The sequence below is a fragment of the Moschus berezovskii genome, chromosome X (assembly GCF_049115385.1).
Source record: "Moschus berezovskii isolate FMDL1 chromosome X, NW_MosBer_1.0, whole genome shotgun sequence".
Lineage (NCBI taxonomy): Eukaryota > Metazoa > Chordata > Mammalia > Artiodactyla > Moschidae > Moschus > Moschus berezovskii.
The window spans coordinates 45,590,501-45,612,694 of NC_142488.1; the positions used below are offsets into that span (position 1 = coordinate 45,590,501).

Below are 22,194 nucleotides of genomic sequence, written 5' to 3' on the forward strand. Positions count from 1 at the left end.
TCTGCATATAAGTTAAATAAGCAGGGTGACAATATACAGCCTTGACGTACTCCTTTTCCTATTTGGAACCAGTCTGTTGTTCCATGTCCAGTTCTAACTGTTGCTTCCTGACCTGCATACCGAATTCTCAAGAGGCAGGTCAGGTGGTTTGGTATTCCCATCTCTTTCAGAATTTTCCACAGTTTGTTGTGGTCCACACAGTCAAAGACTTTGGCATAGTCAATAAAGCAGAAGCAGATGTTTTTCAAGAACTCTCTTGCTTTTTCGATAATCCAACAGATGTTGGCAATTTGATCTTTGGTTTCTCTTCTTTTTCTAAATCCATCTTGAACGTCTGGAAATTTATGGATCTCATCTTGTTGAAGCCTGGCTTGGAGAATTTTGAGCATTTTAGTAAGGTAACTAGTGTGTGAGATGAGTGCAATTGTGCAGTAGTTTCAGCATTCTTTGGCATTGCCTTTCTTCAGGATTGGAATGAAAACTGACATTTTCCAGTCCTGTGGCCACTGCTCAGTTTTCCAAGTTTGCTGGCATATTAAGTTAGAAACTTTCACAGCATCATCTTTTAGGATTTGAAATAGCTCAACTGGAATTCTATCACCTTCACTAGCTTTGTACTGAGCGACTTTACTTTCACTTTTCCCTTTCACACATTGGAGAAGGAAACGGCAACCCACTCCAGTGTTCTTGCCTGGAGAATCCCAGGGACGGGGGAGCCTGGTGGGCTTCCGTCTATGGGGTCACACAGAGTCGGACACGACTGAAGTGACTTAGCAGCAGCAGCAGCAGCAGCTTTGTTCATACTGATGCTTCTTAAGGGCCACTTGACTTCAGACTCCAGGGTGTCTGTCTCTAGGTGAGTGATCATACCATCGTGGTTATCTGAGTCATGAAGATCTTTTTTGTATAGTTCTTCTGTGTGTTCTTGCCACCTCTTCTTCACATATTCTGCTTCCGTTAGGTGCATACCATTTCTGTCCTTTATTGTGCCCATATTTGCATGAAATATTCCCTTGGTATCTCTAATTTTCTTGAAGTGATCTCTAGTCTTTCCCATTCTATTGTTTTCCTCTATTTCTTTGCATTTATCACTGAGGAAGTCTTTCTTATCTCTCCTTGCTATTTTTGGAACTCTGCATTCAGCTGGGTATATCTTTCCTTTTCTCCTTTGCCTTTCACTTCTCTTTTTTTCCAGCTATTTGTAAGGCCTCCTCAGACAACCATTTTGCTTTTTTGCATTTCTTTTTCATTGGGATGGTCTTGATCACTGGTAAGACCTTTTTATTGTTAGTTCTAATCCTCTTATCTTAAAATATAAAATGTGGAAGTAGATCTGGTAAGACCTTTACAACCTTGAAACATTCTTTTGATTTACTGTAATAACCAACTGAAAAACTATATAGATTCCTTCCTAAGACTAGTGAGGGGGCCCTCTCCATCCCCATTCTGATGTCTATGTCAGAAAGTTTCTCTGTCCATTTTTATAGTTTAATAAACTCTTCTACACAAAAACTCTTGAGTGATCAACCCTGGTCCTGAAGCTAAATCTTCTGAAATCGTGAATCTGACATTGTTCATATAAACTATCATACCATTCTGTTTAATCCTGAGTCAGAAGGCAGGACCTCAGAGATCTGAGATGCAGTAAGGGTAGATTTGAATCTCCTGGAACCTGGGAAATGTAGCCAGGGCCCCTCTGTCCAACTTACAGCAAGGAATCCAGCAGGCATAACATTTGGTGATGTCTCCCTCCATATAGTTATAGTCCAGGAACAAAAAAATAAAGGCAACCCAGGTTCTAGTTCCTTCCTTCCTTTCAGTCGCTCAGTCGTGTCCGACTCTTTGCGACCCCGTGGACTGTAGCCTACCAGGCTTCTCCGTCCATGGGATTCTCCAGGCAAGAATACTGGAGTGGGTTACCATCTCCTTCTCCAGGGGATCTTCCTGACCCAGGTATCGAACCTGGGTCTCCCGCATTGGAGACAGACGCTTTAACCTCTGAGCCACCAGGGAAGCCAGGCTCTATCAAATGTTTTATGTTTGATGCTTTAATGCTGATGTTTGAAGCTGAGTGGGTTTGGAGGACTTGTTCTGTATTTTATCTTGATAGAAATAATTTGTTCTCTGGGTTTAAGTTATTTTTGTGCATTTGCCTTGGCCCTTGGAGGCCCCAAGGGAAAAAGTGATAGGTGTGCCTAATCCAAATCTAAAGTGGATCTGCTTTTTTACTGAAGGAAAAAAAAGAGTGATACAAAATTGCTCACCAGGACTCTTGGTATTAATTGGCTAATTGAGCTCCTCCCTATCCTTCTCTCTTGAGGACAGCTTCTTCATTTGATCTCTTGTTTTTTTGCCTCTGATCTGAATGTTATTTCCAAGCATGCCACAGTAACCTAGAGAGCCACTCTAATGTTCATTTAAAAGTGGTTTTTCATTAGTTCTTCTGCCAAAATTACCCATGGAAAGTATTAGGCCCACATGTAATGATAACAAAAAATGTCAAAATACAAAAATTTTAAAATAGGCTTCTTCCTACAGGCACCATTGCCATTTCACCCAAGGTGAAACTCTGTCAGAAGCCAAAATATTAACCACCAATAGTGACTCCAGTATCTTCCATTCCAGAAAATAAGAAACTAGCAAGGACCTTGAAGGGTCATCTGGTTACCTCCTGATTCCAGATTAGTGAATATACAATACATTAGCAGTCAAATCAATTATAGGAGTGGCTTCTGGGGGTATTGATGACCAATACGTTTTGACTTACAAATACACTTATCTACTATCTTCCTAAAGCATGCCATGAGTGATACTCATTCACTTGGGGTGACTCTTTCATGTTTCAGATCTCCTTTGGTTCCCTGGTATATTGTATCATTTTATCTCCCAAGTTGCTAACGTCATTTGGAAAATAACTAACTCTGTGGAGAACATCAAGCAGGGGCTGGTCCATATGGTGTTGAATAGCATGAAGATCTATTATTCTTCTGTATTTTAATTTTTAATTGACACCAAAGACAACGCTGGAAACCTGATACCTATCCTTGGGAGCTTATAATTCTTCCCTTTATTATTTCTAATTCCAAGTTAAGGACCCCCACAAGGCATTTTGAAACATGTGCTTGCAATAAGTGGGAGACCATGTGAAGGCTTTGGAATTGCACTTCTGGATCCTTAATTTCCTCATTGAAAGTAGTGTGCACAAAGGGTCTGGCAGGGAACAGGCATTTAATAAATGTACAAATTCTTCTCAGCAAATGATGATCCAGTGCAGTAGCAGTATTAATTTCCCTTTTTCCTTTAACAGGGCTCCTCAATTCAATACCACTTCAAAGGCTAAGAATTCTGGCCTGGTCTATCCTGCTCTTTATCTTTATTTTATTCTTTTCATTCCCAATCCTTCCTTCTTCCTCTTTCATTTCACACAATCTCTTTCTTAATTCTCTTTCCTTCGTCTCTAACTAGCACATTGAGTTCTGTTTGTGCACAGCTAGTGAGAAAACATGAATCAGCTGAATGGCGTATATCTTGCCAAGTGAATCTGATGGATTGGAAGCCTCATTCCTACTGTGGTGTGTGATTATTATTTTGATTAAGCCTCTGGAGAAAACGGTGACAACTAAGACAGGGCCACCAACACATGCCCACTTCATAAGTCTTTGCTGTAGGCCCAGTAGTTGGCTTGACCTTCTCTAACACTCAGGCCATTCCCCAGCCCCTAGCTCAGAGAGTCAGAAAAATTGGCTCTTCATCTTCAGTTCAGTTCAGTTCAGTTCAGTCGCTCAGTCGTGTCCGACTCTCTGCGACCCCATGAATCACAGCACGCCAGGCCTCCCTGTCCATCACCAACTCCCGGAGTTCACTCAAACTCATGTCCACAGAGTTGGTGATGCCATCCAGCCATCTCATTCTCCGTCGTCCCCTTCTCCTCCCGCCCGTCTAGTCAAGGCAATGGTTTTTCCCGTGGTCATGTATGGATGTGAGAGTTGGACTGTGAAGAGGGCTGATCGCCGAAGAATCGATGCTCTTCATCTTACAGCACTCTATATTTGGGTGGAAGAAAAGGGAGGAGGGAAGAATCAAGCCTACAGCTAAAATATTTATGAAAACTGACTAACTAGGAGATCATCTCTAGGCAGAAAACAATGATAAAAATAGTCACTTGTAGCTGAAATGAAGCTAAACTCTGGTGGCTTCAAGTAATTTCATTCTTTCTTTTTCTAACACAAACAAGTTTCTGCTACAGTTAGCACTACTCAGGCAGTTGGACAAAGACTGGCAAGTGCCAAGCCAGATCCTAATAGTGAGTGTGCATCAGGACTGCCAGAAACAGCTGCTTATATTTCTGGGATTGATGGAAGAAACAGAGGAAGTAGCTGAATTCTTGGGACACAGTGAGGATACCTGGGCTCAGGTGGAGTTTGTTAGACTGTGTATTAGTTTGCTAGAGCTACCACACAAAGTACCACAAACCAAGTGGCTTAAACAACAGAAATTTATCTTCTCAGTTCTGGAGACTACAAGTCTGAAAAAAAGGTGACAGCAGAGTTGGTTCCTTCTCAGGACTGTGAGGGAGAATCAGGTCCATGCCTCTCTCCTAATTTCTAGAAAACTATTTCTAGCAATATTTGACATTTCTTGGCTTGTAGATCATGCCTTAATCTTTATGTGTACATATATGTGTGCAAATTTCCCCTTCATATAATGATGTCAGTCATATTGGATTAGGGGTCCACCCTACTACAGTATGGGCTTCTCTGGTGGCTCAGATAGTAAAGGATCTCCCTGAAATGCAGGAGACCCAGGTTCGATCCCTGGGTTGGGAAGATCTCCTGGAGAAGGAAATGATAACCCACTATAGTATAGTTGCTTGGAGAATTACATGGACAGAGAAGCCTGGCAAGCTATAGTCCATAGGGTTGCAAAGAGTTGGACACGACTGAGCGACCAACACTACTACAGTATGACTTCGTCTTAACTAAGTACTTCTGCCATGACCTTATTTCCAAAAAAAGGTTACATTCTAAGGTACTGGTGATGGGAACTCTAACATATTAATTTGAAGGGGACATAGTTAAACTCATACCAGTTCAAGGGACAGTAGTGGTAAAGTCTGAAACAGGCATAAAAAACACTCTTTATTGTTTTTGTTAATGAAAAGAACAGGCAACATCATCTATTGAATTTGTGCTAGGTACTGGGCTGGGTTCTGAGATGCATTGTTTCATTATTTGCATCACAAATCTATATAGTAGGTACTTTACTCTTATTATGCCCATGTTTCAGTGGACAAAACTAAGGCCCTAGAAAGAGAAATTACTTGCTCCTAAAGGGAATTTGACTAGGCCCAAGTCATGGATCTAGTAAATGGCAGAGTGACATTTGAACTCAGATCCATATGACACCAAGGCATCTCTGAAATGCTCTTTGCACTGTGTTGTTGTTGTTCAGTCGTTCAGTTGTTTCCAACTCTTTGCGACCTCATGGACTACCTCATGTATAGTGAGATAACATCACTATCTCCCAAAGTTTGTTCAAACTCATGTCCACTGAGTCAGTGATGCTATCCAACCATCTCATCTTCTGTCAACCCCTTCTCCTCCTGCCTTCAATCTTTCCCAGCATTAAGGTCTTTCCCAATGTGTTGGCTCTTCGCATCAAGTGGCCAAAATATTGGAACCTCAGCTTCAACATCATCCCTTCCAGTGAATATTGAGGGTTGATTTCCTTTAGTATTTGCTTGTTTGATATCCTTGCTATCCAAGGGACTCTCAAGACTCTTCTCCAGAACCACAGTTCAAAGGCATCAGTTCTTTGGCTCTCAACCTTCTTTATGATCCAACTCCCACATCCCTACAAGACTACTGAAAAAAGCATAGCTTTGACTATACTTTGATGGCAAAGTGGTATTCTGCTTTTTAATAGCCCATCTAGGTTTGTCAGAGCTTTACTTCCAAGGAGTAAGTATCTTTTAAATTCATGGCTGCAGTCACCATCCACTGTGATCTTGAAGCCCAAGAAAATAAAATCTGTCACTGTTTCCATTTCCCCCCCATCTATTTGCCACAAAGTGATGGGACTGGATGCCATGATCTTAGTTTTTTGAATGTTGAATTTTAAGCCAGCTTCTTCACCTTCCTCTTTTCACCTTCATCAAGAGGCTCCTTAGTTTCTCTTCACTTTCTGCCATTAAAGTGGTATCATCTGCATATCTGAGCTTGTTTATATTGATTCCAGCTCATGAGTCATCCAGCCCAGCATTTTGCATGATGTACTCTGCATATAAGTTATACTTTGCACCATACTTTTTTGCTAATTAGGATGCCCCCACTTGCCCCATTTCAGGACATGAAACACTAGAACCTGAAGAGAAATTCTGATTTTAGAACTAGTGGGATCTGTTTAGGGATCTTGGGTGGCTGAAGCATCTTCCTTGGAGATCGTTAAGAGTAAGAGACCTCTCTGCAAGAGGTGTGATGAGAGGCTATCTAAAGGTAGAGATGTGGGTAAGATGATCTCCAGTAAATGGCAGGGGTATAAGTGGCAGGAGGAGATTTTAGAAGGAAAGGATGTAGAGATGGTAGAGTTCTAAGGAACCAGTACAATTAGTGAGACATAATAGTGCATACTCACATAGCACTTATTATATACTAAGCACTGTTTAAGCACTTTATTTATATTTACTCATTCAACCATCAAAATTACCCTATAAGGTGGGATCCATCTTTGTCCTTGGTTTATAAAAAGGAAACTAAGGCACAAAATTTTGAATAACTTGTCTAAAATTTCACACACAAAAAAATACATATTGAGACTGAGATTTTAATCTAAGCAGTTTGATTCCAGTCAGCCCCAAGAAAATTTCTTTTCTCTGATTAAACAATTCACTCAGATACACTACCCATACTGTGAACTGCATGTTATCCAGTTCAGCTTATGTTAAGCATTAAATTGTCTCCTTTAATCTTCACAAAAGCCACATGAGGTATGACATCTGTTATTATATCAGTGCCATGGGATAGCAGAAGAAACCAAGGTTAGATTCACAAGCAGAACTGAGATTCAAATCTAGGTCTGGCTTACCTCAACACTAGGCAGCTCTGTGTCTCACTGCCTCATGGTTTGCTGGGCTGATTGCTAAATCAATTCCTTCCAAGATAAGAAAGCTGATAAAAGGTGTGATTGCTCTTAAAATGTATATGTATTTCAACAGAGATTCTTGGAAACACAAATCCTTCCCCAGAGTAAAGTTCTTCTTAATTAGATATTTCATCTCTTTTAGAAAGTTAGACTGCTTAATGGCAAACATTTTTTACATGCAAGCACCTCTTGAGAAACCTGTATGCAGGTCAGGAAGCAACAGTTAGAACTGTACATGGAACAACAGACTGGTTCCAAATAGGAAAAGGAGTACATCAAGGCTGTATATTGTCACCTTATATGCAGAGTACATCATGAGGAACGCTGGGCTGGAAGAAGCACAAGCTGGAATAAAGATTGTTGGGAGAAATATCAATAACCTCAGATATGCAGATGACACTATCCTTATGGCCAAAAGTGAAGGGGAACTAAAAAGCCTCTTGATGAAAGTGAAAGAGGAGAGTGAAAAAGTTGGCTTGAAGCTCAACATTCAGAAAACGCAGATCATGGCATGTGGTCCCATCACTTCATGGGAAATAGATGGAAAAACAGTGGAAATAGTGTCAGACTTTATATTTTGGGCTCCAAAATCACTGCAGATGCTTATTGCAGCCAGGAAATTAAAAGACGCTTACTCCTTGGAAGGAAAGTTATGACCAACCTAGATACTATATTAAAAAGCAGAGACATTACTTTGCCAACAAAGGTCCGTCTAGTCAAGGCTATGGTTTTTCCCGTGGTCATGTATGGATGTGAGAGTTGGACTGTGAAGAAGGCTGATCGCCGAAGAATTGATGCTTTTGAACTGTGGTGCTGGAGAAGACTCTTGAGAGTCCCTTGGACTGCAAGGAGATCCAACCAGTCCATTCTAGAGGAGATCAATCCTGGGTGTTCATTGGAAGGACTGATGCTAAAGCTGAAACCCCAATACTTTGGCCACCTCATGCGATGAGTTGACTCACTGGAAAAGACTCTGATGCTGGGAAAGGTTGGGGGCTGGAGGAGAAGGAGACGACAGAGAATGAGATGGCTGGATGGCATCACCGACTGTGTGGGCATGAGTTTGAGTGAACTCCGTGAGTTGGTGATGGACAGGCAGGGCTGTCGTGCTGTGATTCATGGAGTCGCGGAGAGTCAGACATGACTGAGCGACTGAACCGAACTGAACTGAACCAAGAACGCTTGACATTCTGTGTGTACCAATGTATGAGATGGAGGAGATTTCTATATATTGATATTAGTTCAAGGGATATTATAAATAAATTAAATAGTTATGCAAATTATATGTAAACACATTTAATAACATTCTTTCAGGAAAGGGATGCCAACAAGCCAATAAAGTAGGCAGTGTTTTCTGTTCCACTAATGGCTAAGCTGGGAAACTCTGTATACCCTCTATAAGCAAATGGAGATGAGTTTGTCACCTTAGTTCCCAGGAATCTGTATAAATAACTATATAATTCCAAGGTCTAATGTTTTCCCTGTATGTTCACCTGTATGGTCACTGATTCTGTCCTACAACTCAAGAACACCATGTGTTAGTGAAAAGAACCTTCTGTATGAGAAGAGCTAGGTTCTAGTTGAATTTCTGCTTTGGACTATGTATGTATCCATCGGCAAGTTATTTGACTTCTCTGAGTATCACTTACCCCTGATTATAAAGGAAGGGATAAGATATAATTATCTCTGAATTTCTTTCCATTTAAATATTCTGTGTTTAATTATTAAAACATCTTCAAATTCTTAGCCTTTGAATCATTAATGGATTGAGTGAGAAAAGCATCATCTCTTAAAGTTCTATTAAAATGTACTTGTAGGAAGAAACTACTGGAGAGCATTTGCAAGTAGATCTATTTAGACCTCACCTGCTTATAGGTACAAGAAATACCAATGTTTGCTTTGTAGATTCATATCTCACTTACTCAGCCAGGCCTGTATCTCTCCCTCTCTGAGTAACTTAGGTTCAGGACCTAAGATAGACCCTAGGAAAATTTCTATAAAGAAAGCTGTGTGGAGTGCATTTTGACAGATGGTTGGAGGCACCAAATTATTTTATATTATTATTAATTTTTGTTGGATTATAGTGACTTTACAATGCTGTATTACTTTCTGCCCTACAGTGAAGTGAATCAGTTATACATATACATATATCTCCCCTTTTTTAGATTTCCTTCCCATTTAGGTCACCACAGAACACTAAGTAGAGTTCCCTATGCTATACAATAGGTTCTCATTAGTTATCTATTTTATGCATAGCAGTGTGTATATGTCAATCCCAATCTCCCATTTCATCTCACCCCTCTTCCTCCCTTTGCATCCATAAGTTTGCTTTCTACATCTGTATTTCTATTTCTGCTTTGCAAATAAGTTCATCTGTACCATTTTTCTAGATTCCGCATATAAGTGATATTATATAATATTTGTTTTTCTCTCTCACATATTTCACTCTGTATTTTCACTCTCTAGGTCTATCCACATCTTTGCAAATGGTGCTATTTTGTTCATTTTTATGGCTGAGTAATATTCCACTGTATATATTTACCATATCTGCTTTATCCATTCTTCTATTGATAGACACTTAAATTTCTTCTATATTCTGGCTGTTGGAAATAGTGCTGCAATAAACATTGGGGTGCATGCATCTTTTTGAATTGTGGTTTGCTTTAGGTATATAACCAGGAATGGGATTTCTAGGTCATACGGTAGTTCTATACTTTTATGGTAATTTTAGTTTTTTGAGGAACCTCTATACCATTCTCCATAATGGCTGTACAATTTACATTCCAATCAACAGGGTAGCAGGGTTTCTATTTCTCCACACCCTCTCCAGCATTTATTGTTTATAGATTTTTTGATGATGGCCATTCTGACCTATGTGAGGTGATGCTTCATTGAGGTTTCTATTTGCACTTCTCTAGTAAGTAGTGCTACTGAGCACTACTTTACATGTGTTTTTTGGCCATCCGAATGTCTCCTTTGGAGAAATGTCTATTTAGATTTTCATCCTGTTTTTGATTGGGCTATTAGTGTTTTGGATATTGAGCTGCATGACCTATTCACATATTTTGGAGATTAATTCCTTGTCAGTTGTGTCATTTGCAAATATTTTATTCCATTCTGAGAGTTGTCTTATTGTTTTGTTTATGAGTTACTTTACTGTGCAAAAGTTTTTAAGTTTAATTAGACACCATTTGTTTATCTTCTTTTAATTTTTATTACTCTAGGAGGTGGATCAAAGAGGATCTTGCTGAAATTTATGTCAAAGAGTGTTCTGTCTGTTTTCCTCTAAGAGTTTTATAGTTTCTGACTTTACATTTAGGTGTTTAATCCATGTTGAGTTGATTTTTGTGTGTGGTGTTAGGAAGTGTTCTATTTTCATCCTTTTCATGTAGCTGTTCATTTCTCCCAGCATCACTTATTGAAGATATTATCTTCTCTATTGTATATATATTCTTGACTTCTTTGTCATAGATTAAGTGAGCATAGGTGTGTGAGTTCATTTCTGGGCTTTCTATGCTATTCCATTGGCCTATATTTCTGTTTTTGTACCAGTACCATCTTATTTGATTACTGTAGCTTTTTAGTATAGTCTGAAGTCATGTAGCCTGACTCCTCCAGGCACATTTTTCTTTCTCAAAAAGACTGCTTTGGCTTTTCAAAGTCTTTTGTATTTCCATAAAAATTGAAAAATATTTTGTTCTAATTCTGTGAGAAATTCCATGGGTAATTTGATAGGGATTTCACTGAATCTGTAGATTTCTTTGGGTAGTATAGTCATTTTCAAAATATTGATAACTTTTAATCCAAGAACATGGTATATTTCTCCACGTGTTTCTGTTGTCCTTATTTCTGTCACCAATATATTACAGCTTTCTGAGTACAGGTCTTTTGGCTCCTTTATTCCTAGATATTTCATTTTTTCATGTGATATTAAATGAGATTGTTTCCTTAATTTCTCTTTCTTAACTTTCTTTATTAGTGTATATGAATGCAAGAGAGTTATCTGTATTAATTTTGCATCCTGCAACTTTATCAAATTCATTGGTGAGCTCTATTAGTTTTCTAGGAGCATCTTTATGATTTTCTATATATAATATCATGTCATATGCAAACAGTGACAGTTTGACGTCTTTCCCAATATGGATTCCTTTTATTTCTTTTTCTTCTCTAATATCTGTGTCTAGGACTTCCAAAAGCATGTTGAATAAAAGTGGTATGAGCAACATGGTTATATTGTTGTTGATCTTAGAGGAAATGCCTTCAGCTTTTCAACATTGAGTATGTTATTAGCTGTCAGTGAAGTGAAGTTGCTCAGTCGTGTCCGACTCTTTGCAATCCCATGGACTGTAGCCTACCACGCTCCTCCATCCAAGGAAGTTGCCAGTCAAGAGTACTGGAGTGGGTTGCCTTGGTTTATCATATATGGCCTTTATTAAGCTGTGGTAGGTTCTGTCTAACTTTTGGAGAGTTTTAACATAAATGAGTGTTGAATTTTATTAAAAGTTTTTTCTGTATTTATTGATATGTTTATATCAATATACCATATATGTTTATATGGTTTTTATTCTTTAATTTGTTAATATAGTGTATCACATTGATTGACTTTCATGTCTTGAAGAATTCTTGCACCCCTGGGATAAATCCAAATTGATCAGGGTATATAATACCTTCAATATATTGTTGGATTTGGTTTGCTATTTTATTGAGGATTTTTGCATCTATATTTATCAGTGATATTGGCCTGTAACTTTTTTGTGTGTGGTATCTTTGCCTGGCTTTGGTATCAGGGTGATGATACCCTCATAAAATCAGTTTGGGAGTGGCCCTTTGTCTACTAATTTTTGGAAGAGTTTGAGAAGGATATGTATTAGCTCTTCTCTAAATGTTTGATAGAATTTGCCTGTGGAGCCATCTGGTGTTGGACTTATGTTTGTTGGAAAATTATTAATCACAGTTTTAGTTTCATTAATTGTGATTGGTCTGTTTACATTTTCTTTCTTCTGGTTCAGTATTGGAAGTTTGAACTTTTTTTAAGAATTTGTCCATTTTTTTTTCCCCAGTTGGCCATTTTATTGGCATATAGTTGCTTGTAGTATTCTCTTACGATCCTTTGTATTTATGCTGTGTCAGGTGTAACATAATTTTACTGATTTGATCCTCTCCTTTTTTTCTCTTGATGAGTCTGGCTAAAGTTTTTATAGCTTTGTTTTTCTCAAAGAACTATTAGTTTCATTGATCTTTGATATTGTTTTCTTCATTTCTATTTCATTTACTTCTGCTCTGATCTTTATGATTTCTAGTTTGGGTTGTTTTTTTTTTTCTCTCTTGTTGATTTAGGTGTCAAGTTAGGTTGTTTATTTGAGATTTTTCTCCTTTCTTGAGGCTAGATCGTATTGCTATAAATTTCCCTCTTAGAGTTGCTTTTGCTACATTCTGTAGGTTTGGGGTCACCATGATTTCACTGTCATTTATTTCTAGATATTTATAAATCTCATCTTTGATTTCTTCAGTGATCCATTGGTTATTTAGTAGCACACTGTTTAGCCTCCATGTGTTTTGGTTTTTTACAGCTTTTTCCTATAATTGATTTAAAAAATTGTGGTTGGAAAAATGCTTAATATGATTTCAATTTTCTTAAATTTACAGAGGCTTGATTTCTGATCCAAGATAAGATCTATCCTGGAGAGTATTCCAAGTGCACTTGAGAAGAAGGTGTATTTTTCTACTTTCAGTTGGGATGTCTTTATAGACTTTATAATAAAGACTTACAAGAGATAAGGAGGGACACTAGATAATGGGATAAATCTGAGAAGATAAAACAATTGTGGATATTTATGTACCCAACACCAGAGAAGGCAATGGCAACCCACTCTGGTACTCTTGCCTGGAGTATCATTTAAAGCTTGCATTTTTTAAATTTTCTGTCTGGATGGTCTATGCATTGGAGTAAATGGGGTGTTAAAGTCCCCCACTATTATGGTGTTACTGTTGATTTCCCTCTTATGCCAGTTAGCATTTGTCTTAAGTATCAAGGTCCTTCTGTGTTGGGTAGATGCTGCTGCTGCTGCTAAGTTGCTTCAGGTGTATCAGACTCCGTGCGACCCCATAGACAGCAGCCCACTAGGCTACACTGTCCCAGGGATTCTCCAGTCAAGAATACTGGAGTGGGCTGCTATTTCCTTCTCCAATTTATGAAAGTGAAAAGTGAAAGCGAAGTTGCTCAGTCATGCCTGACTCTGAGCGATCCCATGAACTGCAGCCTACCAAGCTTCTCCATCCATGGGATTTTCCAGACAAGAGCACTGGAGTGGGTTGCTATTGTCTTCTCCAGTGTTGGGTACATAAATATCCATAATTGTTTTATCTTCTCAGATTTACCCCTTGATCATTTTCTAGTGTCCTTCCTTATCTCTTGCAACAGTCTTTATTATAAAGTCTATTTTGCCTGATGTAACTGTTTCTACTCCAGTTTTCTTTTGATTTCCATTGCATGAGCTATCTTTTTTCATGCCCTAACTTTCAGTCTATATATGTCTCTAGGTCTGAAGTGGGTTTCTTGTAGAGAGCATATATATTTGTCTTATTTTGGTATCCATTCAGCCACTCTATGTCTTTTGGTTGGAATATTTAATCCATTCACATTCAAGGTTCAGAAGCAGAAGATATTAAGAAGTGGCAAGAATACATGGAAGAGTTGTACAGAAAAGGTCTTAATGACCTAGATAGCCACAATGGCGTGATCACTCACATAGAGCCAGACATCCTGCAGTGTGAAGTCAAGTGGGCATTAGGAAGCATTACTACCAACAAAGCTAGTGGAGGTGGTGGAATTCCAGCTGAGCTATTTCAAATCCTAAAATATGATGCTGTGAAAGTGCCACACTCAATATGCCAGCAAATTTGGAAAAATCAGCAGTGGCCACAGGACTGGAAAAGGACAGTTTTCATTCCAATGCCACAGAAGGGCAATGGCAAAGAATATTCAAGCTACCACACAGTGGTGCTCATTTCACATGCTAGCAATGTAATGCTCAACTTCCTTCAAGCTAGACTTCAATGGTATCTGAACTGAGAAATTTCAGATGTAGAAGCTGGATTTAGAAAAGACAGAAGAACCAGAGATCAATTTGACAACATCTATTTGATCACAGAAAAAGCAAGGGGATTCCAGAAAAGCATCCGCTTCATTACTAAAGTCCTTGACTGTGTGGATCACAACAAACTAGATAATTCTTAAGGAGGTGGAGATACCAGACCACCTTACCTGCCTCCTGAGAAATCTGTATGTAGGGCAAGAAGCAACAGTTAGAACCGGACATGGAACAATGGACTGGTTCCAGATTGGGAAAGGAGTATGTGAAAGCTTTATATTGTCACTTTGCTTATTTAACTTATATGCAGAGTACATGATGTGAAATACCAGGCTGGATGAATCACAAGCTGGAATCAAGATTGCCAGGAAAAATATCAATAACTTCAAATAAACAGATGATACCACCTTAATGCAGAAAGTGAAGAGGAACTAACTAAAGAGCCCCTTGATGAAGGTGAAAGAGGAGAGTGAAAAACCTGGCTTAAAATTCAACATTCAAAAAATGAAAATCATGGCACACTGTCCCATCACTTTATGGCAAACAGATGGGGAAAAAATGGAAACAGTGACAGACTTTATTTTCATGGCCTCCAAATTCACTGTGGATAGTGACTGCATACATGAAATTAAAAGGCACTTGTTCCTTGGGAGAAAAGCTATGACAAATCTAGATAGTGTTTTAAAAAACAGAGACATCACTTTGCCAACAATGATCCATATAGTCAAAGCTACGGTTTTTCCAGTAGTCAGGTATGGATGCGAGAGCTGGACCATAAATAAGGCCGAAAGCTATAAAAATGACCCTTTCAAACTACGGTGCTGGAGAAGACTCTTGAGAGTTCCTTGGAAAGCAAGGAGATCAAACCAATCAATTTTAAAGTAAGCAAATCAGCACTGAATATTCATTGGAAAGATTGATGGAGAAGCTAAAGTTCCAATACTTAGGCCACCTGATGCAAAGATCTAACTCATTGGAAAAGACTGATACTGGGAAAGATTGAAGGCAGGAGGAGAAGAGGGTGAAGTGGTTGGATGGCATCACTGACTCAGTGGACATGAGTTGGAACAAACTCTGGAAGATGGTGAAGAACAGAAAAGCCTGGTGTGCTGCAGTTCATGGGATTACAAAAGGTCAGACATGATTAAGGAACTGAACAACACATTTCCTGCTGCATTATGTCTCTCCTTGGACCAGTGTATGGGTGGAATTTTCACCAGTGTCAGTAATGCAGACTGCGGCAAGAACAGCCTGGGAGACTATGAGCAGCCCTGATGAAAAAGACCCTTATACCCACTGCTCCGTAGTCTTAACTGGCCATTGCAGAGAAAAGAAAGAGTGTGACACAATAGAATCCAGGGGAGGAATCAGAGACTCAGAGAAAAAGAAGATCTACAAGCTACAGGAGGATTGGAAGAAGAAAATAAAAACAAAGAGGGAAGTGTCAAGTAGGAGAGAGATAAGCCAACACAGTAAGGAAGTGAGCCTGAGGAAACAGAACTAAAGAAGGCTGGCCAGGATAATGAGAGAACAAGAGAAAGAATAGAGCATGATAAAAGAAAAGGAGAAAAACGCAAAAGTAGCTAAAAGGGCTTTGAACAGACAGAAAATGAGAATCAAAGAAAGGAGAAACAAAAAAGAGGCAATTAAATGAAAGAGGGGGTCATAAATTATTAGGGACCTAACCAATATATTTTTTTGCTTCATATTACACAATCTTGTCTATTTTCAAAATAGGATTGCATTTGACACCTATCAAGGTGATAGCCTTGACAAGCAAATACGAAAGATACAGGTTTTGATATTGACCACACATTTACAAGTTGTGGTAAATAGGACAAATTAGAGACGGAGATAAAGAGGGTCTTCTCGGGTGACACTGGTGGTAAAGAATCTGCCTGCCAATGCAGGAGACACAAGAAACACAGGTTTGATCCCTGGGTGGGGAAAATCCCCTGCAGGAGTATCCCTTTCCAGTACTCTTGCCTTGAAAATTCCATGGGGAGAGAGAGAAGCCAGGCAGAGGCTTAAGAAGCCAAGAAATTTTTTTTCCAAAGTAGGAATAAGTAAAGACGGAGGAGAAAGTGGAGGAGGTAGTAGAGGAGTTGGTGGATATGGAGGATGAGAAGGAGGGAGGGAGGGGAAGTTGAGATAGAAAAATACACATTTGCATACTTCAAAGCTAATTTTTGTTTTTGGATTGGTAGCCTTAATATTCACTCTTTCAGCAAATGAATGTGGTTACTTTTTTTCTGCACCTCCATCTCCTAAGCCTGTATCCATCTCTCCATCCCTACAATCCCAACCTCTATCCAGGCCTTCCTAAATCACCATTTGGGGTATTGGAACTCCATCTATCCTAGCTTCTCTGCCTCCCACCCTACATTCTGCACTAAACTCTTATTCCCAATCACTTCCTGAGCAATTCCTGCACTCTGGGATATTTACCCGGGTATGCCAGAGTTTGGGTTGCCAGGATAGAGACTGGAAGCTGTCTTTCTGTCTAGCCACCAAGACAACAGCATAGGATTCTCCCCAGTTTTGGCCAATGGTGTCTGGGCTATGGTCTGAAGAGTTTAATTTCCTCTAGGTGAAGATTCCTGTAAAGAAAGACAAAGAGAGGGAAAGAGAGAAGGATAGATAGAAAATTTTAACAATTTCCTAACCAATTAGTTTTCTATCAAGCTAATTTGTCATTATTATTCTATTAAAATATAACTCATTATTAAATTAGTTCAGCACCAAGAGTCTCCAGTTACATATTTATTGTACTTAAATGAGACAGTTAATATGTTTAGAAGTTATCTAAGTATAGTCATGGTCTAATTGAATAAAGCAAATGTTAAGTTCAGAGAGATCCTCCAATATTCCCTCTCCCCATGCACCCAATCCCTTTGTTCCTATCTTGTCTGTTACATGTATAGTATAATATAGTGTTAATTGTTCAGCTCTGACTCTACAACCCGATGGACTGTTTAATGTCTGAACCACCAACTCCATTACAGATATAATATGTCCGTAATTAGAAGTTGACTCTCCTGCCTCCTCAGCTGGACTTTGAGTTTCTTGGCCACAGGACTGGAAAAGGTCAGTATTCATTCCAATCCCAAAGAAAGGCAATGCCAAGAATGCTCAAACTACCACACAATTGCACTCATCTCTCACACTAGTAAAGTCATGCTCAAAATTCTCCAAGCAAGGCTTCAGCAATATGTGAACCGTGAACTTCCAGATATTCAAGCTGGTTTTAGAAAAGGCAGAGGCACCAGAGATCAAATTGCCAACATCCTCTGGATCATGGAAAAAGCAAGAGAGTTCCAGAAAAACATCTATTTCTGCTTTACTGACAACGGCAAAGCCTTGACTGTGTGGATCACAATAAACTGTGGAAAATTCTGAAAGAGATGGGAATACCAGACCACCTGACCTGCCTCTTGAGAAACCTGTATGCAGGTCAGGAAGCAACAGTTAGAACTGGACATGGAACAACAGACTGGTTCCAAATAAGAAAAGGAGTATGTCAAGGTTGTATATTGTCACCCTGCTTATTTAACTTATATGCAGAGTATATCATGAGGAATGCTGGGCTGGAAGAAGCACAAGCTGGAATCAAGATTGCCGGGAGAAATATCAATAACCTCAGATATGCAGATGACACGACCCTTATGGCAGAAAGTGAAGAGGAACTAAAAAGTCTCTTGATGAAAGTGAAAGAGGAGAGTGAGAAGGTTGGCTTGAAGCTCAACATTCAGAAAACAAAGATCATGGCATCTGGTCCCATCACTTCATGGGAAATAGATGGAAAAACAGTGGAAACAGTGTCAGACTTTATTTTCTTGGGCTCCAAAATCACTGCAGATGGTGACTGCAGCCATGATATGAAAAGATGCTTACTCCTTGGATGGCAAGTTATGACCAACCTAGACAGCATATTAAAAAGCAGAGACATTACTTTGCCAACAAAGGTCCATCTAGTCAAGGCTATGGTTTTTCCCGTGGTCATGTATGGATGTGAGAGTTGGACTGTGAAGAAAGCTGAGTGCCGATTAATTGATGTTTTTGATCTGTGGTGTTGCAGAAGACTCTTGAGAGTCCCTTGGACTGAGGAGATCCAACCAGTTCTTTCTAAAGGAGATCGGTCCTGGGTGTTCATTGGAAGGACTGATGCTAAAGCTGAAACTGCAATACTTTGGCCACCTCATGCGACGAGTTGACTCACTGGAAAAGGGTCTGATGTTGGGAGGGATTAGGGGCAAGAGGAGAAGGGGACAACAGAGGATGAGATGGCTGGATGAGATAGCATCACCGACTCGATGGACATGAGTTTGAGTGAACTCCAGGAGTTGGTGATAGACAGGGAGGCCTGGCGTGCTGTGATTCATGGAGTCACAAAGAGTTGGACACGACTGAGCAACTGAACTGAACTGAACTGAAGGTAATCATGTATCTTCATCTCTGAGTTGCCTAAGATATACATGAGTTGGCCTAAACAAATATTTGTTTTGTATATAGACCTCTTTCCTTCCTAGTTCGATCCTGTGGGGGGCAGGACAAAGGGAGAAATTAACATATATTGGGTACTTAGTTAGCAGGCAACATGCCTATCCTTTTCAGATGCATTATTTCCTTCAATACTCAAAATAATCCTAGGCAGTAGATATCATTACCTTTATTTGACTTATAGAATAGTGAGACCGTAAGAGGTTGCCCACCGTCACATAGCTCATCACTATCAGGGCCTAGATTTGGATGGAGGTCTATTCAGTTGCAAAAGCCACGCTCCTATGTCTACACTACCTTAGCACCTATTAAGTAAAGCCTCTTAATATCCAAAGCCACTTTTAAAAAAAAATAATAATCGTCCTATTTAAGCCTTGTAAACACTGATTCCAGTAAGCACCCTCTACTTCTCAAAACTTTCTCTTCCCTTTGCTTCTGTAGCACTATTCTGCCCTGGTTTTTTTCCCATGCTTTTGACACTATTTTTCAGCCTTCTCTGCCTGCTGGTCTCTGACTTTTTGTTCTAGCTGTTCACACTCTCCTTAGGAACTATCATTGAGTCTCAAAATTTTTCTGAGCATCTGGAAGCCTCCCAAGATCGTATTTTCAACTCTACACTTTTTTCCAAAGTTTAGGCCCAAGTCACTACTGCCTCCTGAACCTATCAAATCCAACATGTCTAAAATTGGACTTATCAGGCTAACCTCCACACCCCAACTTCTCCCAACCTTGCCCCTACTCCTAACTTCAGCAGGACAAGATGACAGCTTCACTGATAACCAGGAAAATGCAAATTTAAGCAGCCAAAAATGATCATTTTAGCCCCATCAGTGTGACAGAAGTGTAAATGTCTGATAATATTAAATGTTAATGAAAGTACAGGAATACTTTTCCTCTTACATGTTTCTGGAGAGTGGAGATGGGGTCAGAACAGTGTTTTTGGAAGTCATTTGGCAGTGCCAATTCAAGTTTTAAATGTGACTAACCTAAAAACAAACAATTTTACTTATTAGTATTTACTCTAAAAAATATTGGCATACTATACACAAAAAGAAATATATGACTAAAAATTATTAAACTGTACATTTAAATGGGTAAATTGTGTGATAACTGAAGTATACCTCAATAAATTCCTTGTCTAGCTGATAAAGATCTGTATTGTCAAAGCTACGGTTGGTAAAGAATATGCTCACATTGCAGGAGACCTTGGTTCAATTCCTGGGTCAGGAAGATCCACTGGAGAAGGGATAGGCTACTCACTCCAGTATTCTTGGCCTCCCTTTGTGGCTCAGCTGATAAAGAATATGCCTGTAATGCGGGAGGCCTGGGTTGTGAAGATCCCCTGGAGAAGGGAAAGGTTGCCAACTCCAGTATTCTGGCCTACAGAATTCCATGGACTGTATAGTCCATGGAGTCTAAAAGAGTAGGATATTACTGAGTGACTTTCACTCACTCAATCGTGGTTTTTCCAGTAGTTATGTATGGATGTGAGACATGGACCATAAAGAAGACTGAGAGCCAAAGAATTGATACTTTCAAAGTGAGGTGCTAGAGAAGACATTTGAGAGTCCCTTGGACAGCAAAGAGAACAAAGCATTCAACTTTAAAGTAAATCAACCCTGAATATTCATTGGAGGAATAATGCTAAAGCTGAAGTTCCAATAGTTTGGCCACCTAATGGGAAGAGCTGATTCATTGGAAAAGACTCTGATGCTTAGAAAGACTGAAGGTAAAAGGAGAAGAGGGTAGCAGAGGATGAGATAGATAGCATCACTGACTTAATGGATATGAATCTGAGCAAATTCTGGCAGATAGTGAAGGACAGGCTAGCCTGGCATGCTGCAGTCCATGGGGTTGCAAACAATTGGACACAACTGAGAAACTGAACAACAATTTTTAAACCAAACACTGTTCTAAGTGTTTTACAGCAAACTTAGAAAGTAGGTATTATTATTAATAATCCTATCATACATAAAAGAATACTAAACCAAAGAGAGGTTAATGCTACTTACCCAAGGTCAGATTCCCTGAAGAGATGTCAAGAATAGTTTGTTTTTTTTTTTTTAATAATAATGAAGTCAAGCAGTGAAAAGTAAAACAGATAATAGCTAAATAAGTCTATGAGGAGAGTTTTCTATCCACAAGAGTATTTGAAAGTGGTGAGTAATACAAGGTGTTTGGTAATATTTTGCATGTTTTCTTGGTAGGAATAATTACTGATTTAGTAGAACCAAGAAGACATGCATAAAACAAAACTGATAATGATTATAATAAAGATAATTAAATATTACTAAATGTTTACATCACCAGAAAATTGGATTAGAGATTTACTGAACCCTGTCCTTCAGAGTCAGACACGACTGAATGACTGCACTTTCACTTTTCACTTTAATGCATTGGAGAAGGACATGGCAACCCACTCCAGTGTTCTTGCCTGGAGAATCCCAGGGACGGGGGAGACTGGTGGGCTGCCGTCTATGGGGTCGCACAGAGTCGGACATGACTGAAGCGACTTAGCAACAGCAGCAGCAGCCCTTCAGAAAAAGACCCAGTTTCCTCCACAGTCAGTCACTCCCATCAGGAAGCTTCCATAAACCTCTTAACCTTATCCATCAGAGGGCAGACAGGATGAAAACCACAATCACAGGAAATTAATGAAACTGATCACATGGATAACAGCCTTGTCTAACTCAGTGAAACTATGAGCCATGCCTTGTGGAGCCAACTAAGATGAACAGATCATAGTGGAGAGTTGTGACAAAACGAGGTGCACTGAGAAAGGGATTGGCAAACCACTTCAGTATTCTTACCTTGAGAACCCCATGAACAGTTCAGTTCAGTTCACTTCAGTCACTCAGTGTGTCCGACTCTTTGCGACCCCATCGACTGCAGCATGCCAGGCCTCCCTGTCCAACACCAACTCCCAGAGTTGACACAAACTCATGTCCATTGAGTCGGTGATGCCATCCAACCATCTCACCTTCTGTCATCCCCTTCTCCTCCTGCCTTCAATCATTCCCAGCATCAGGGTTTGTTCAATGAGTCAGCTCTTAGAATGAGGTGGCCAAAGTACTGGGTCATCAGCTTCAACATCAGTCCTTCCAATAAATATTGAGGACTGATTTCATTTAGGATGGACTGGTTGGATCTCCTTGCAGTCCAAGGGACTCTCAAGACTCTTCTCCAACACCACAGTTCAAAAGCATCAATTCTTCAGCGATCTGCTTTCTTTATACTCCAACTTCCACATCCATACATGACCACGGGAAAAACCATAGCCTTGACTAGATGGACCTTTGTTGGCAAAAAATGTCTCCGGTTTTTCATATGCTGTCTAGATTGGTCATAACTTTTTCCTCCAAGGAACAAGCATCTTTTAATTTCATGGCTGCAGTCACCATCCACTGTGATTTTGGAGCCCCAAAAAATAAAGTCTGACACTGTTTCCCCATCTATTTCCCAT

At 39.5% G+C, this 22,194-nt stretch overlaps 1 protein-coding gene across 6 annotated transcripts in view; it reads right to left on the reverse strand.

Moving 5' to 3' along the window:
• ARHGEF9 (Cdc42 guanine nucleotide exchange factor 9) overlaps positions 1-22,194 on the reverse strand; it is a 515,595-nt gene that overhangs the window by 323,828 nt on the left and 169,573 nt on the right. The window contains exon 1 of one of the 6 annotated variants that reach the window (XM_088834158.1): positions 16,680-16,798. The exons of the other annotated variants lie outside the window; for them this stretch is intronic. The gene's annotated coding sequence lies outside the window, so the exon portion shown is untranslated. Of the gene's footprint in view, positions 1-16,679; positions 16,799-22,194 lie in introns of those variants that run through there. 6 annotated transcript variants of the gene reach the window in all.